This window comes from Peromyscus leucopus, unplaced genomic scaffold (genome assembly GCF_004664715.2).
Source record: "Peromyscus leucopus breed LL Stock unplaced genomic scaffold, UCI_PerLeu_2.1 scaffold_303, whole genome shotgun sequence".
NCBI lineage: Eukaryota > Metazoa > Chordata > Mammalia > Rodentia > Cricetidae > Peromyscus > Peromyscus leucopus.
This window is the reverse complement of record NW_023505182.1, coordinates 38,629-53,885: the sequence shown is the minus strand read 5'-3', so window position 1 is coordinate 53,885 and position 15,257 is coordinate 38,629. Positions and strand designations below refer to the sequence as shown.

At 42.4% G+C, this 15,257-nt stretch overlaps 1 long non-coding RNA gene across 1 annotated transcript; it reads left to right on the top strand.

Moving 5' to 3' along the window:
- Nucleotides 1-2,047: 2,047 nt before the first annotated feature.
- Nucleotides 2,048-9,342, top strand: LOC119087208. Its single transcript, XR_005090648.1, has 3 exons — nucleotides 2,048-2,200; nucleotides 8,217-8,311; nucleotides 9,279-9,342. It is a non-coding gene; the product is annotated as an uncharacterized LOC119087208 (long non-coding RNA).
- The last annotated feature ends 5,915 nt before the right edge of the window (nucleotides 9,343-15,257 follow it).

The window sequence follows — 15,257 nt, the reverse complement described above, 5'->3', positions numbered from 1 at the left end:
CCCCCCGCCCCCCTACAGCTTGTAGGAGGGCGAGCCAGGATGCAAACCAATCCCGTCTAAGTCCAGGACCATCACCATTTTCTCCAGCATGTGGTCCTAACACAGGCCAGGCACGTTCATCACATTTACTGCTTCATCTTCCTTTTCTTTTTCCTTTTGGCACGTACCGAATGTCTTTCATTGATTCATAAAGGACCCCAAACGCTTGAGCCTGAGGCGGAATCAGGGAGGCAGGGTGTTTTGTTTTTTTGTTTGCCCCTCCTGCAAAGCAGGAGGCTGTCGCTCCTTGGAACTCATCTTCCTATATACTCAAGTGCCTCCCGAGAATTCCAAAGCTGGGCATGAATATGTAGACACACAAGAAATGAGGAGGGCAGATGCTGCGCGGATCTCTGCTGGGCCATTTCACACCATAGCGGCTAATATACAGCACCTTTTTTTGGCTGTCAAGAATGGTTTTGTGCCTGTTTATCAGTCTCCTTCCTTGCCTCTTCTCCACTGCCAGACCCTGCATTTACATCTTTCTCTCTATCCCTCCAATAAAAACAGACTCTGATTCCTCGCTTTTCACAGAAGGTTAACTCAAGCCTGTCCAAAGGATGACGATGGTTGTCACAAGAACTTGTTGGTTTCAGACTGTTGTCACGTGTGACCGCTCACCCCTCCCTGCCCCACCGGTCCCTGCCACTAACCATCTCCATCACGTTTCCTTTGTAGTCTGTTCATCATGGAAAACGCGATGGCAAGTTATTTTTGAAACTCATCGATGACCAACCTGCTTCCTTTGGTTATCTGAAATCCAGTGTTGGGCCGGGGAGGGGCGTGGTGTGGCAGTATGCAATGACTGAGTCCTTCCCTCTCTTTACATAGATGGTATTGGTGAGCTGCCAGAAGGTCAGGGTTTCACACAGTTTTCTTCCACAGTAATGATGAGAACATCCATCCAAAGTACACATTTTGGACCCCTCTTGGTCTACTCTTTTGTTCACTAAAGTATTCATCGTGTGCTAACTGTGTGCTGGGGGCGCTGCATAGAGGAAAGGGGACGATGGCGCTAACAAGCCTGAGGAGACTCTTGTGCTCATGAAACCCACATGCAAACCAGAGTCATAGCAAACAGGAGGACCACTGCATAGCTTTCTACAGAGGGACATGGCTTCTGTGACACAATGGAGAACTGATGGATTAGGCAGGGGATGTCAGAAGTCTGTTCAGCGAAGATTCCCCCAGGCTAAAAGAGACACTGGGGACTAAAATCTGGAGAGTAAATCAGCTCTGATGTGTCGGGGGGAAATCCAGCCTAACACATGGGGGGCTCGATGGTGGAAATGTGGTGCTGAGGGAAGGTCCTGGGGACTGAGTATGGCCAGAGCAGAGACAGGAAGAGGACAGAGGGAGATCAGTGGGTTCATCCATAGGCAGTGGAACCTTCAGGACGCTTTGGACTGTGGTGAAGAGTTTGCATGGCGTTCTAAGGGCAGTGGGATTAACTCGAGGGTTTGCATCAAGCAGGTGATCTATGGGCTGTGCATTTGTACTCCTGTGTGCTAAAGCTTGAGTATGGGATGTCCCCTACAGGCTTATGCATGTTCCCTGGCGGGTGGTGCTGTGTTGGGGTGCTGTGTCCAGGGATTTTTCTGGGAGCAGTAGGTTATTAAGGACATGCTTTTGAAGGTTAGTAGACCAGTCCTAGCCCTGGCTGCTCTCTGCTTCCTGATTGGCTAGGATGTGAACAGTTTCTACCTCATGCTTCCATTTTCGTGGACATACGTTCCACTATGCAATAATGACTGACTCACCACTCTGAAACACATCTTCCCTCTTGTGAATTCTTTCTGCCCAAGATTTTAGTCATAACTCTGCAAAACTGACCAATACAGAAAGTCAGGCAAGTGACATCATGGCTGTGAGAAACCTGACCACGGTGTTCTCAGGCCGTTGGAACGAGTGTGTGGGGAGAAATTTGGAAGAGTTTTGAGGTGTGGGGTAGCGAAGCTCTGGAATGTTATAGACAGAACACAAAGGAGAATTCTGCTGGGACTTAGAACCCAGACAGAAGCATGGATGGATGCTCCTGAGGATCCAGATGGGACAAGACTCTGTTGGGGATCCGACTAGGGAACATTTGTACTGCATTCTGACAATTCTTTGTCTAAATTCTACCCACGCCCTGAAAATTTGAGTGAGGATGAACATAAAGGTAACATATTAATTTATTTGGTGGGGGAAATACTGAGTACAGCATCTAGACTCTGCTGTGGTTATTGATGGCTTCTTAAACAGATTTACAGTGGCAATCAGGAGCAAGACGTGGATAGAAAGGTGAAAAACAAGCAGAGTGGTCAGGAAGAGGGCATGTTGAACACAGACAAAGCAGGTCATTGTTGAGAAGATGCATGTGGTTTAAAAGAGAACTGTACAGCTTTCGCTGTAATAATAAAGAACATTCCTTGAGGACTGTACCCCACCCAGTGAAGCTCCCAGGCAAACAAACCCTGCTGACAACCTTTCATTTAAAAAGTGAGTCTCAGGGGTATCCTTCTCAAATCGCTCTGACTAACCAGGTGCTTTCCCAGGTTATGCCACACAAGTCCAGATGAGCCTGACAATGTCTTGAGCTTGCAGTGGAAGCTGGCATGATAGTTGTGGTGTTTGTTTTCCAGGTTGTGGAATGAAAGAATTACAGCGCTATGGAGGCTTGAACCAAAGCTTTAGAGAAAAGCCAGCGAGGCTACACAGTGGACAGCAAGATCAGCTTCCTGACAAGAACTGCTGGGAGGCTGGTCTATGAATCTGCAAAGCTGAAGTAGCAATGGGTATCTCAGGAGATGACAGGGATGTGGAGCAGCTAAATGTGACTGCGGGCACTAAATGTGACTGGCCAAAAGAAAGGCCATGTGCACATGGTGAGGCGGTATGGGAGGGCTATCTATGCTTTTCAGAGCTTTGCCGATATTACTGTGTGCCCTGGATGGAGGTGGGAAGCTAGAGATGATACTGTGTGCCCCAAATACCAGACTCAGAGCTACTGGATTTAATGTCTGCCCTGCTAGGTTTCAGTATTGCTTTGGTCTGGCCACATCTCCCCTTTTGGAATGATGTTTACTCGGCGCCAGTGTGTCTTGGCAGTATACAACTCTCTCTCTCTCTCTCTCTCTCTCTCTCTCTCTCTCTCTCTCTTTTGTTTCATATGGGCTCACAGGGAAGAGTTGGCTTTGAGCCTTGGAAGAAATTTTGAACTTTTGAACAGTATTGAAACTATGAAGATCACAGGGACTCTTGAAATTTAACCAACTGCATTTTGCCTTACGGGAGTGGGGCTGTTGTGATTTGAATCATCTGCAATGTCCCCCACAGGCCTGTGCTTTCAAGGCTTGTTCCTTGGATGGTGGTGCTGGTCTGAGGGGGGAATGTTGAACCTTTAGGTGGCTGGACCTTGCACTCTGCTTACTGGTTGGCTGGGAAGTAAATAGCTTGTGTGCCTGTTGCTGCAGACACGTCTCCCGTTGTCATGTCTTCCTCGCCTCGAGGAACCGAAATCTCTCCAAAACCGTGAGCTAAGATAAATCTACAAGGTGTTTCTGTGGAGTATTTTGATCAAAGCAACTCATCAGGGACTGGTGCAGTGCACTCCCAAGCACATCACATTCTGTGCAGATGCAATGGGCAACGACCGTGCATTCAGACAGTTTATTCTCTGGTGACTCTAACAACGGTTCTGTTGGAGATGGCAGCTGCGCCCAGTTATTGTTGTTTAGAGGTTAACTGAGGCATGGAAGGCTAACAGTGTATTGGAATTTATGCTCCCCTTCTCCAGAGCAGAGTCATCAGTGGGGGGATGCTTCCAAAGACTACGTTTTCCAGCCTCCCTTGTCTTCATGTGCAGCTCCATGTGGCCTCAGTTAACATGCAGCCTCCTAGTGTGGATCGAGAAGTCACAGGCTAAGAATTGCACAGAAGCCGTGAGTCCAGTCCCCAAATGACCTCATGGGGGAACACTGCTCGGTTAACACATGGGTGTCACCAACCGGTAATAGTCACTGCAGCAAGAAAGTCAAATAACGACCAATCAGAGAGACTGAATAGTGACTTTGGGTTAGCTGCTCAAGGATAGCCTCTGAGATGTGTGGCAGGAGGGGCCAGTCGTGCGAAGTACTGTACAGAGATAATCTATGCAAAGGGCGTGTTAAAGCAGGCCAGATTTGCTGGGATGTGTAACACAAGGAGAATTAAATGGGACCTAGTACAGAAGGTAAATGGGGTTCAAATCGTGAACTCTGAGTTTTAGTCTGAGTTTGAAAATGCAGCTTTATTGGTTAATTTGATTCTTCTTCAGTGTGTGGAGCTCTGTGGCTGATGTAGACGATGGGATATGGTAGTGCTAGAGTACATATGAGTGGTCTTGGTCAAGAGGCTGTGCACCTGTCCATGTCTATTGGTAGCCTATACTTGCTGGATGGAGTCTTATGGCATGTTTTAGAGGGGGTGTCAATGACGTTTGTATCTGGAGAAGCATCAGATAAGAAACCCTTGATGTACATATGCGCCGAGAGGTTTACAGGGTCCCACACGGGGTGGGGAATCTGCATAATTTGGTTGTAATTCTTCTGCGTGGAAGACTTCTCCACTCTTACTCACTGGCTTATTTGTTCATCAGTATACATCCACGCCTACCTTCCTATTTGGGATCACATCCCAGTGTTACATAGTTGCAGTCTGGGTTCTTTTCCTTGGTTCCCCTTCCATTCAGTATATCCACCCCATCAGTGCATTCTTCCTGTGCTTATGTGTTTCCTGATTGTGAGGCTCAAGGATTGTCATGGATATTCCTTACTGCAGTTCCAGAACCAGCCATTTCTCCTAGGAATGCTATTTTCTTTTACTGAAAATTCATAGTTGAAAACCGAGGTCTCCCTTCAAAGAGTGGTTGTTAGTTTGGGACATCAGTATTTCTAAGCCCTTCAAAAACATTTACTTAGCTCCCAATTTTGGGTATCAGCCATTTAAGGCAGGCTCAATCAGGTAGGTTTCTGAGTCTCAACCAATTTCAGTTGATTTTGCTCCTACATCTGTGGTTACCTGGTGGGTTGTCAAGCTTTATGGCAGCCACAACTGGTATGTCTAGGATGACTATACCTTTTTATTCACGGTCTTTTATCGTCAAACACACTAGCTTAAGCCAGTTCTTCATAGCAGGATTCAGAAGCATCAAGAAGAAAACCACACGAAGTATTTTGGGTCTGTCTTAGGGTTTCTATTGCTGTGAAGAGACACCATTACCATGGCAACTCTCATAAAGGAAGCCATTTCATTGGGGCTGGCTTACAGTTTCAGAAGTTTAGTCCATTTATCACGATGGCAGGAAACATGGCAGCGTGCAGGCAGACATGGTGCTGGAGAAGGAGCTAAGAGTTCTAGATATTGATTTCCAGGCAGCAGAAGCAACTGTGTGCCACACTGAGCATAGGTTGAGTATAGGTCTCCCATCATGACACACTTCTTCCAACAAGGCCACATCTGCTCCATTAAGGCCACACCTCCCAATAGTGCCATTCCCTATGGGACAAGCATTCAAATATACGAGTCTATGGGGGGCTATTCCTATTCAAACCCATGACAGGGTACTAGGACAAACTCACTAAATGGTGCCTCTGCTACCTCCTATTGGCCAGAACAAGTCAGGGGGTAAGCCTAGATTTAAGGGGTGAAGAAAGAAATTCCATCCCTTAGGAGACACAAATGCAGGCAACCATGCCATAAATTCCATCGCTCAAGGGAAGCATAGGCAAGCAACCATGGCTGTATGCATAGTTATGCGTACATGGGGAACTGACAGCCATCCTGAAAACAGAGAGGAAGCAAGCAGAGGGAGAGTGTGAGAGGTCACTGTCTCGGGGGTTACAGCTGAACGTCTGAGATTGGAGAGTATTATACAACGGCAAAAATAAAAGGTGAGATATTGACTCCTTGTTGAAATTCATAACTTAGCTGAGGCCAGAAGTAGACATTTATGGGTGGACAGAGGGGACTCAGAGAGAGCAGGTGGAATATGACTCCTCAAGAATCACAGACAAGAACCACGGAACAGTTCCGCACGAAGGCAACAGTGGTGGAGGAAGAAGGGGAAAAGATGGACCTGTATTTTTACTGGTCTAGTGAGGGTCAAAATCATTTCAAGAATTTCCTTTGAGCAAAATCACTTGAACAACTAACTGTGTCCAGCAATAACCATGCCATTTTTATACCCTTTCTCACCTTTTCCTACGGACACTTTGTAAGGTGGTTCGTAATCTATTTGGCAGTATTTATGTAGCCAAAATGAGCAGTGTGAAATATAAGTAGGCTGGCTGCCTGAAGTCTCCCTACTCTGACATGAATTATCAATTTGATACTTAGAGTATGCAACATTTGCTTAATGGACATATCAGATTTTGCATCTAAGCTAATGACCTGAGACCCTCAAATCCATATTACTTACTTATCTTTCCCTCTATATTCTATTTTCCTGAGAAACTGTATTTCAAGGAGAATTTATCCTTGAAAAGCAGCTGACTCTACCATTTATATGATTGCTCTAAAGGTGGTGAATATGTTTTTGCAGGCAATTGTAGAGCAAGTTGTTCTCATGGAAAGCAAAGTGTGCACAGTGATAAAAAAACTATTGCTAGTGGCACTTTAATATTTACACCGAGAACATGCGCAGCTGACTTGTGAATACCTACCACCAGAAACCTAACCTGCCAATATATTTATATTTTTCCTTAGAAGAGATGTGATCTCCCAGTCTTTCTCTCAGATATGGAAATAGAGACTGTTTATGAAGGGAAATCACTTGAAAGGGAAAGGCTAAACTACACTGAGAAGCAGGAACCCCAGGTCATGGCCCTTAAGGTCATTTACACAGCAGCTGCCTTCCTGCCCTACTTGTACATTGCTGGCTGTTCTGACCCATGTTCTGTTGTTACCTGTGGGCAGCGCAGGGTTTCCAGACTTCTTTTGTGTCTTATCCTCTTTCATACACTAATCTTGATGACTTTCCCTCCAATCCCTGCTCTCTTATGACCCCCTGGCCCCAGAGTGATAGTCACAAAAATCTTTTTGAAATTGAAAAAAAAAATCCATGCAATATGTTTTGATCCTGTCTTCTCCTCCCCCAGTTCCTCCCAGATCCTCCCCATCTCTGCATCCAGCCAACTTTATGTTCTTTCTCTCTCTTAAAAACAAACAAAACCAAGAAAACACACACACACACACACACACACACACACACACACACACACACCACAAAAATGAAAATCAAGACAAATAAGCAAAAAACCAATAAGACAAAAAAAAGTCAAAACAAAAAATAACAAAACACAGTCCACAAAAATACCACTGAGTTTCATTTTATGTTGGCAAGCTACTCCTAGGCGTGGGGCCTGCCCTAGAGCCTGGTTGACAACCAGTGAGACTTCACTGGAGAAAATGATTTCCCCTTGGCCTGTGGTATCAATTGTAGATAGTTTCTTGGTTCCAGGTGGGACCCTCTTAGTGCTGGGACCCTGACTCTATCGAACCTATGCAGGCCTTAATTCAGCTATTAAGAAAAATTAAAGTATGAAATTCACAGGTAAGTAGATAGAAACAGAAAAAAAATCATCCTGAGATAACCTAGCCCCCTGCCTCAAGAAATACTGTATGTTTTTTCTTATATGTGGGTGTTAGCTTTTAAGCTTTCAATGTGTACTATAATCCAAATAACCACAGAGATTAGGTACCTAGTAAGGGACTAGGGTGAAGGGGAGGATCTCCCAGGGAAGGGGAAATAGAAAACTTGTCATGGAGAGACAAAGAGGAAACTATAATAGGAGGATTAAATAGAGAGGGGGATGGAAAGAATGGTAAAGGAGGGAATATGGGGAGGAACAAACTAACAAAAAGGTCATTTGAACAACCAAATGTAAACCTACGACTGTAGAAACTTCCATATGTATATACATATAAAAATGGGAATCTAAGCAGAGTGACCAAATAATAGGGGAGACATCATCCCAACTTGACACTTCTCACTATCAAAGGAAAACCTCTAGTGCCAGGAATGGGCTACATCTAATTGAGTTGTTGGCCAAAGAGGTCAAACAACCCAGACTATTGCCAAGGCTATTGATTACTGTCCGCAACTCGATGGTAAGGCCCTATCGCTGAAGACAAGACTTACTTATGTCCTCTGACAGGGAGAAGTCAAACTGGTGCCTCACTAGAAGCTTCACACCTACTGGGTAGTATTCATGGTTCTGTGTGGTGCTCAGCATGCTCCTGGAAGAGAAAGGTAATCATCGATGTCACTAGCTGTGGACCCTACAACCTACACAGTGACCTGCCTGTAAGATACACTGGTAATAGTGGTACAAGTGTTATGGAAGTAACTGACAAACTAGCCTGCCTCCATCTTAGGCTTGAAAGCAGCCATCGTATAATAAAAATAAACTAGATTCATTCCTGTTTATTAAATTAGATTCTGTAGATGAAATCTGTTTCTCAAGGATTGGCTATGCCCCACCTGGTAACCTTAACTAAAAATGGTTCTGTACAGCCTGTTCTAGGAAATGACAACCATGGCTTTATTTAAAAAGTTCTTTTGACCACCTTGTTATGATCACCTTGTTATGACCATGCCTGCAACCATGCCTTTGTTTTAGCAGGTTGTTATGATCAACTTGTTATGCTTATGTTCTGACTCTGTAACCCAGCCTATTTGCCTGCCAAATCCCCGTTTGGAAACCCCCTACTCTTGAACTATAAAAAACACTTCTCTCACCCATGTCTAATACTGATCTCTTGAACTCTGCCTTTAGGGAGAAAAATCCCATGTGAATGAATAAAAAAAAAGCCTGGTTTAATTAATTTGGTCATGATAATTTGGGTCAGTGGTCTTTCTCTTCCCATCATTAGAATTAACAGTAACCAACTACCTTTTGATTGTATTTAAGGCCCACTCCATAACATGGAACCCACACCTGACACTACTAAAGTGTGTAAGAACCTAAGACTAGATAGAGCATGGGCATGGGGAAAATCTAATACTATTATTTTGCTAAAGAAACCTAGAATAAAATGACTCTAATGACATACCACTATAACCATAGACCAGTGCTTCAATCAGCCCACGTCAGAGAAGCTTCTTCTTGTAGTAGATGGGAATTAACACAGAGACCCATAACTGGACAATGTGTAGAGAGTGGGAGACTTTGGAGCACCCAGTCCTAAATGGCATGTTTTCATCAAACCCTCCTCAGGTCTTACAAGTCTACACAGAAGAGGAGCAGAAAGATTGCAAGAGCCAGACGTGATGAATGACTCCACAATCATCTGAGAGAACAGAAAGGTGATGATCAATCTTCCATACAGAGAGGAGTGTAGTCCTTGCTCAGAGAGACTTCAAGACGCTTTCCTTTCTTTATCTGTTGGTTAAAGAGGAGGCTTTCAATTTCCTTCAGTCAGAATTGGCTGGAATCCCTGCATCACAGGGAGCTTAGTTTGAAATTGCCACATATCCTAGAGAACCTGTGTGACTATAACACAGCCTTTTCAAGGACCAAAGATATTAGGTATATAAATCATGAATACCAGTACTTCTTTCACATTTACATTTTATATCTCTGAATACTTATTTGACCCAATGATCATGAATATACTCAATAACATCAGCTTATATATCATCTAATTTTTATATTCCTTTAAGCTTCCCTACTATTCAAGTACAATATAATGATCAAATATAATAATAAAATATACTAACCAAAATATTTGGTTCTGGTTGGGTTTAGGTTTATAGCCTTAAATTTAAGAATAAAACATAATAAACCTTTTTTTATATGAGTGCTCTCCTTGCATGTATAACTGCATGCCAGAAGAGGGCATTAGGTCTATTATAGATGATTGTGAGTCACCATGTGGTGGCTGGGAATTGAACTCAGGACCTCTGGAAGAGCAGCCAGTGCTCTTAACTGCTGAGCCACCTCCCCAGCCCCATAATAAACTTTTTAAAAAGTAAATAAGTTTAGAGGAAAAAAAAGAATGCAAATTTTTATGTTAGATTTCTTGTTTAACATGACTCTGGACAACTATATTTAGCTCTGCTGTCTCCCAAAGTTGAAATGTCTCCCCAAATAACAATGCATTAAGAATTGAGTTGAGAAAATAAGCGTTTGAAAGTTGATTAAAGTAATATACTAGTAGAAATAGAAGTATTTCACTTAATTCTTTTGTTCAGTGTTCTCTTTTAATTTTAGGTTAACTGCAGATCACGACTAGAAAATGATTGCAATTATATATTTTTACTAGAAGGTAAATAAGCTATACTATTGCCCACAATGTAAAAGGAAAACATACAAAAAAAGAGAGATTGGGAATTTGTAAGTACAGAAATCAGAACGCTAAAGGCAATTACAAAACTAAAAAACAAAACAAACAAATATCCCCAAACAACAACAACAAAACAAACTAAATCTACTACTTTAATTATTTTTAAATGTTGACATTGAGTAGATAGGGGCAAGGTTCGAACTAGGGTTCTAACATGGATATGAGAGACAATAGATAAAGTATGGGAAGTATTGCCTCATGGCTAAGTGAAAAGCCAAGGTTAGTGTTTGTAGTGGAACCAAATATTAAGCCTTATGAAGAACTTCGAAATAATTGAAGCTATGCTAAAATTGAGCAGCTATCTTCTAGAGTAATGAAAATCTAACCTTTGGATGTTTACACGGCCTTCTTATGTGGCCCTCATGTAACTTCTATTCATCTCCCATCTCAGGAACTCAGGGCTGTGATCCAAGAGACACTCTTGATTTTTTCCACTTGCCACATCAAATATCATTCCACATGCAAGTCTTATTTATCATATCCCCAAATTACCTATCAAAGACACTCACTTCTTTCCATTTCCACTCAAACTACCACGAGCTCTTATCCGAGCTACAAAGTATTTCTTCTAGCAAGAGGTCTGATTTAAACTCTTTCTGTAATACATTCTCCACTTAGAAGAAAGGCCATCCTTCGAAAGCGTAGAGGATTGGGGCCATAGTTCAGTTATTGGGGTGCTTGTCTAGTATGCATGAGGTCTTGGGCTTGATTCCCTGTACTTCATTAGTGTGGTGTGGCATCTCACACCTGTAATCCCAGGACTTAGGAGGCAGAGGCAGGAGGATCGCAAGTTTAGCATTATCCTTGGCTGTGTAGCAAGTCTGAGGCTAGCCTGCACTATAGCCGGTGGCCACTGTGGTGCATGCCCTTTTCATCACCTTGACGCAGTCACTTTGCTCTTACTTTGCTCTTCTACTCTTCTCTGTCTCTCTTTTTGTTTTTTTTTTTTTTGTTGTTGTTGTTTTATTTTGCCTCTTTTCCTTTTCTACCCTCTCTATACCCCTTTCACGTTTTTTAGTGACTTGATCTGCTATGGGGTGTCTTTCTGTACGCTGTGAATATCTGTGGCTCCCATTGGATAGATAGGTAAATAAAGCTGCTTTGGCCTATGCAAGAAAGCTTACAGCCAGGCAGGAAGTCCAAGCAGAGAGAAGAAGGGCAGAGCTGGGAGAGACAGCAGCCTGCCGCCGAAGGAGCAACAAGATGCCAGCAGACCGGTGACGCCACGGCCACGTGGCAACATATGGATTAATAGGAATGGGGCTAATTTAAGATGAAAGAGTTAGCTAGCCAGAAGCTGAAGCCATAGGCCACACGGTTTGTAATTAATACAAGCCTCTGTGTAGTTATTTTATAAAGCGGCTACCGGACTGCTGGGCAAGGCAGAACAGGAGAAATTTCTGCCTGCATTGGTCATTCCCACTATCTATCCAGTCTCTTTATTTGCAGCTTAGATGACTCCTGTTCTGATATCCCTTACCCCACGGACCTTCATTCACTCTCCTTGTTCATACCTTGTTTATTTCCTTACCAAGGAAATTTCTTTACACGTATGTTCTTTTTTTTTTTTTTTTTTTTTTTTTTTGGTTCATTCATGTTCATATTCAACAACTTTTCTCTGTGTGTCTCCTGAATGAGAACTTGAGGAAACAATGCTCTTGTCTACATCCTTTAATTCTGGTGCACACTTTCATGGGGATGCACACTTTTAATTTCTGCACTTGGGAGGCAGAGGCAGGTGGATCTCTGTTCAAGGCCAACCTGGTCTACATAGTGAGTTCTAGACCAGAAAAGGTTACATGTGAGACCCTGATTCAATAAACAAAGCAACAACTCATGTATGATATTTATATTTAGTGACAGATAATTTAGTAAACCTGAATTCATTGTCTATATCTAATTTTTAAGTATCTGTAGTGATATATTTTTGAAGCTATCTCTACTCTCTTCTAAAAGATCTTTACCAAATTAAGCTTTGGAATGTTCAAATTCATTTGAGATGAATAAAAGAACAGAGAATGAGGAATATAGAAAAGACAATTAACTCCTCTATTCTATACCTGAAATGCTAGTTATTCTAATGAAAGTCTAGTCCTGGAGAATCTCCCCATTTGCACTGTATTGGTCAGTATTCTTTTTGATCTGATTAATTTCACCATTACTGCCCAGTTTTATCATTCTTATTACTGGCTGTTTCTTTGATAGAATGGTATCAGCACAACAGTTTGTACAAGCTGCTGTCTACTGTCAAATGTTTACTGTCCCTACTGTAGGCATATAAAAGCCACCAAAAGCTTGCTCTCTGTTAACATGCCAGCCAGGACAAATGACAAAGTCTTCATCCTTGTCTTACTACTTGAAAGGCTGTATAACATTCAGTCTGAATTTTTTGTTTAGAATTTTTATTCTGTCACCCTTTTTTGTCATACAATCCATTCTCTGCCTCTAACTGTATGGAAATCCTCCTACATTCTCCAAGGACAGAGAGGTGAGGGAACGAGTGCCAATCAACCCTTCTCTCCATTGTTTAAGTATTCCCCCTGGAGATTTTTCATTTACTAACAATATCCATAATTTTATATAGACAATGCAAATGTAAACTTCAGCTCAATCCCTGTGCAAATAGTTTACCACTGCATTTGATCAGATGTGATGGTTAATCTTGATTGTCAACTTGGCTGGCTTGAGGAATGCATAGGAAATCAGGAAAGCACACATCTGAGTTTGTCTGGTGAGGGTTTTTCCAGAAATGACTAGCTAAGCAGGAAAGATTCACCCTGAATGCAGGCTGTGCCATCCTGCAGACTGAGGGCCTAGATCAGTGGCTCTCAACCTGCGGGTCACGACCCCTTTGAGGGTTGAACGACCCTTTCATAGGTCACCTAAGACCATCGGAAAACACAGATATTTACATTATGACTCATAACAGTAGAAAAATACAGTTATGAAGTAGCAATGAAAATAACTATGATTGGGGGTCACCACCACATGAGGAACTGTAAAAAGGGTCCCAGCATTAGGAAGTTTTACAACGATTAGCCTAAATAGTGCAAAACCAGAAGTCAGCCGCTAACATTGACATATTCTCTCTGCTTCCCGACTTCCCGAGGCAAGCAATCCCACTCTATCATGTCCTTTTGTGGTGATGTTGAACAAACTTGCTCTACTGTGTCCTTTTGTTGTGACATTGAGCAGTCCTGCCCTACCAAACCCTTCCGTAATTTTCTACACTACAGAAGCAACAGACAGCTGACCAGTGACGACACCTCTGAAACTGTAAATCCAAAAGGAAGCTTCCCTCTTCTGAGTCTTATTTCTCAGATATTTGTCACGGTGATGCAAAGTGACTAACACAGAAAATTGAGACTGAGAAATACAGCCATTGCTGTGACTGTTTGGTAACATGGTTCCAAAGTCAAGATACACTTTATATTCCCTATGACATTTTCAAAAATAAATATTTTAAAAATTAAAGCAGTTGTTAATTTTATTTTTTCATAATTTGATGGGTATAATCACACATTGCCAGGTGCAGTTTTAACAACTTTTCTCATTCCGTTTTACTCTGACATTAATAAAAATATTCTGTCATTTTAAAAATTAAATTGCTTTGTGGGAGGAGTTTTGAAATGTCTGGAGATGTGGCTAGAGAAGCCCCAGGGTTCTGTCAGTGGAGCTTAGAGTGATTTTGGTGAGTGCTGGGAGGACTGGAATGCCAGCAGAACTATGGATAGCAGAGGCCCTCATGAGGTTGCAGATGGGGATAAGGACTGTCGAGAATTTGACAAGATACCATTGGTGTTACATTCTGGCAAATAACTTGTCTGTATTTTGTCCATCTTTGAAACTTTGTGGGCTTTGAGTTTAAAGTTGTAGACTAGCTTGTCTAGTGGAGGACACTTACGGAACCCCAAAGGAAGGACACCTGAGCCAGAATTTCACAGACTGATAAATTATAAACTCATTTGACTTACGGTTCTGGAGGCCTGAAAGTTCAAGACCGTGAACTATACCCACACCGGGCATTGGACAGTGAAAGGTAGAAGGTAAAAGCGAGTATGAGAGACAGAAGGAAAAGCCAGGCTGGTCTCATTTCTTAAAAATCTGGAAATCTTTGCTATGATAACAAATCTGCTCCTGTAGCTACCCGAAAATGAATAATATTGATCCATAGTCAAAGCTCTTAGGGCTTCATCACCTCTTCAAGGTCACACATCATCTTACTACTGTTTCAATGGCAATTAAACTTGAACACAAGTTTCAATATATTTGGTGCTCATTTGTTCCCCTGTAATGCCTTCCCCTGATCCTCTGGCTGATTCTCTTCCTCCTTTCAGTTAGTTCCCATTCTGCTTTTTTACAACGTGTATCCTGTTACCTTCTTCTTTCCCATGTTCCTTGAAATCTCTGCTTCTCCTCTCAAGATTCCCTTTAAATGCCCTTGGCTGAAAATAGGAAAAGCACACTCCATTGACAAAGACTCTTTAACTGCAGACATGCTCACTCAGATTTGTTGGATTTAAGTTGTTCCAGGATTTGCTGGAGATCCCCAAGTCAGTAGTCTTACTTTTATTTGTGTTCATAGAAATGCCCGTCTTGTCTTTAAGTTTACCGCTAACATTATTATTGTAGAAATAGTATCAGGCTTCCCTGTTTATCTTTGATCGTGACTCACAAAAGGGATCTTAGGAAACATCGACATGAATGCACACGTTCAGCGAGTTCTCATTTTGCATATTGGTTACCCAATGGCATTATTAGTAGAATTAAAGGATCTGTGACTTCCAGAGAAATTTCTGGAAGTACCAAATAGTTCGGCTCCACAGTCTCTCACTGCATCCAGTCAGCAC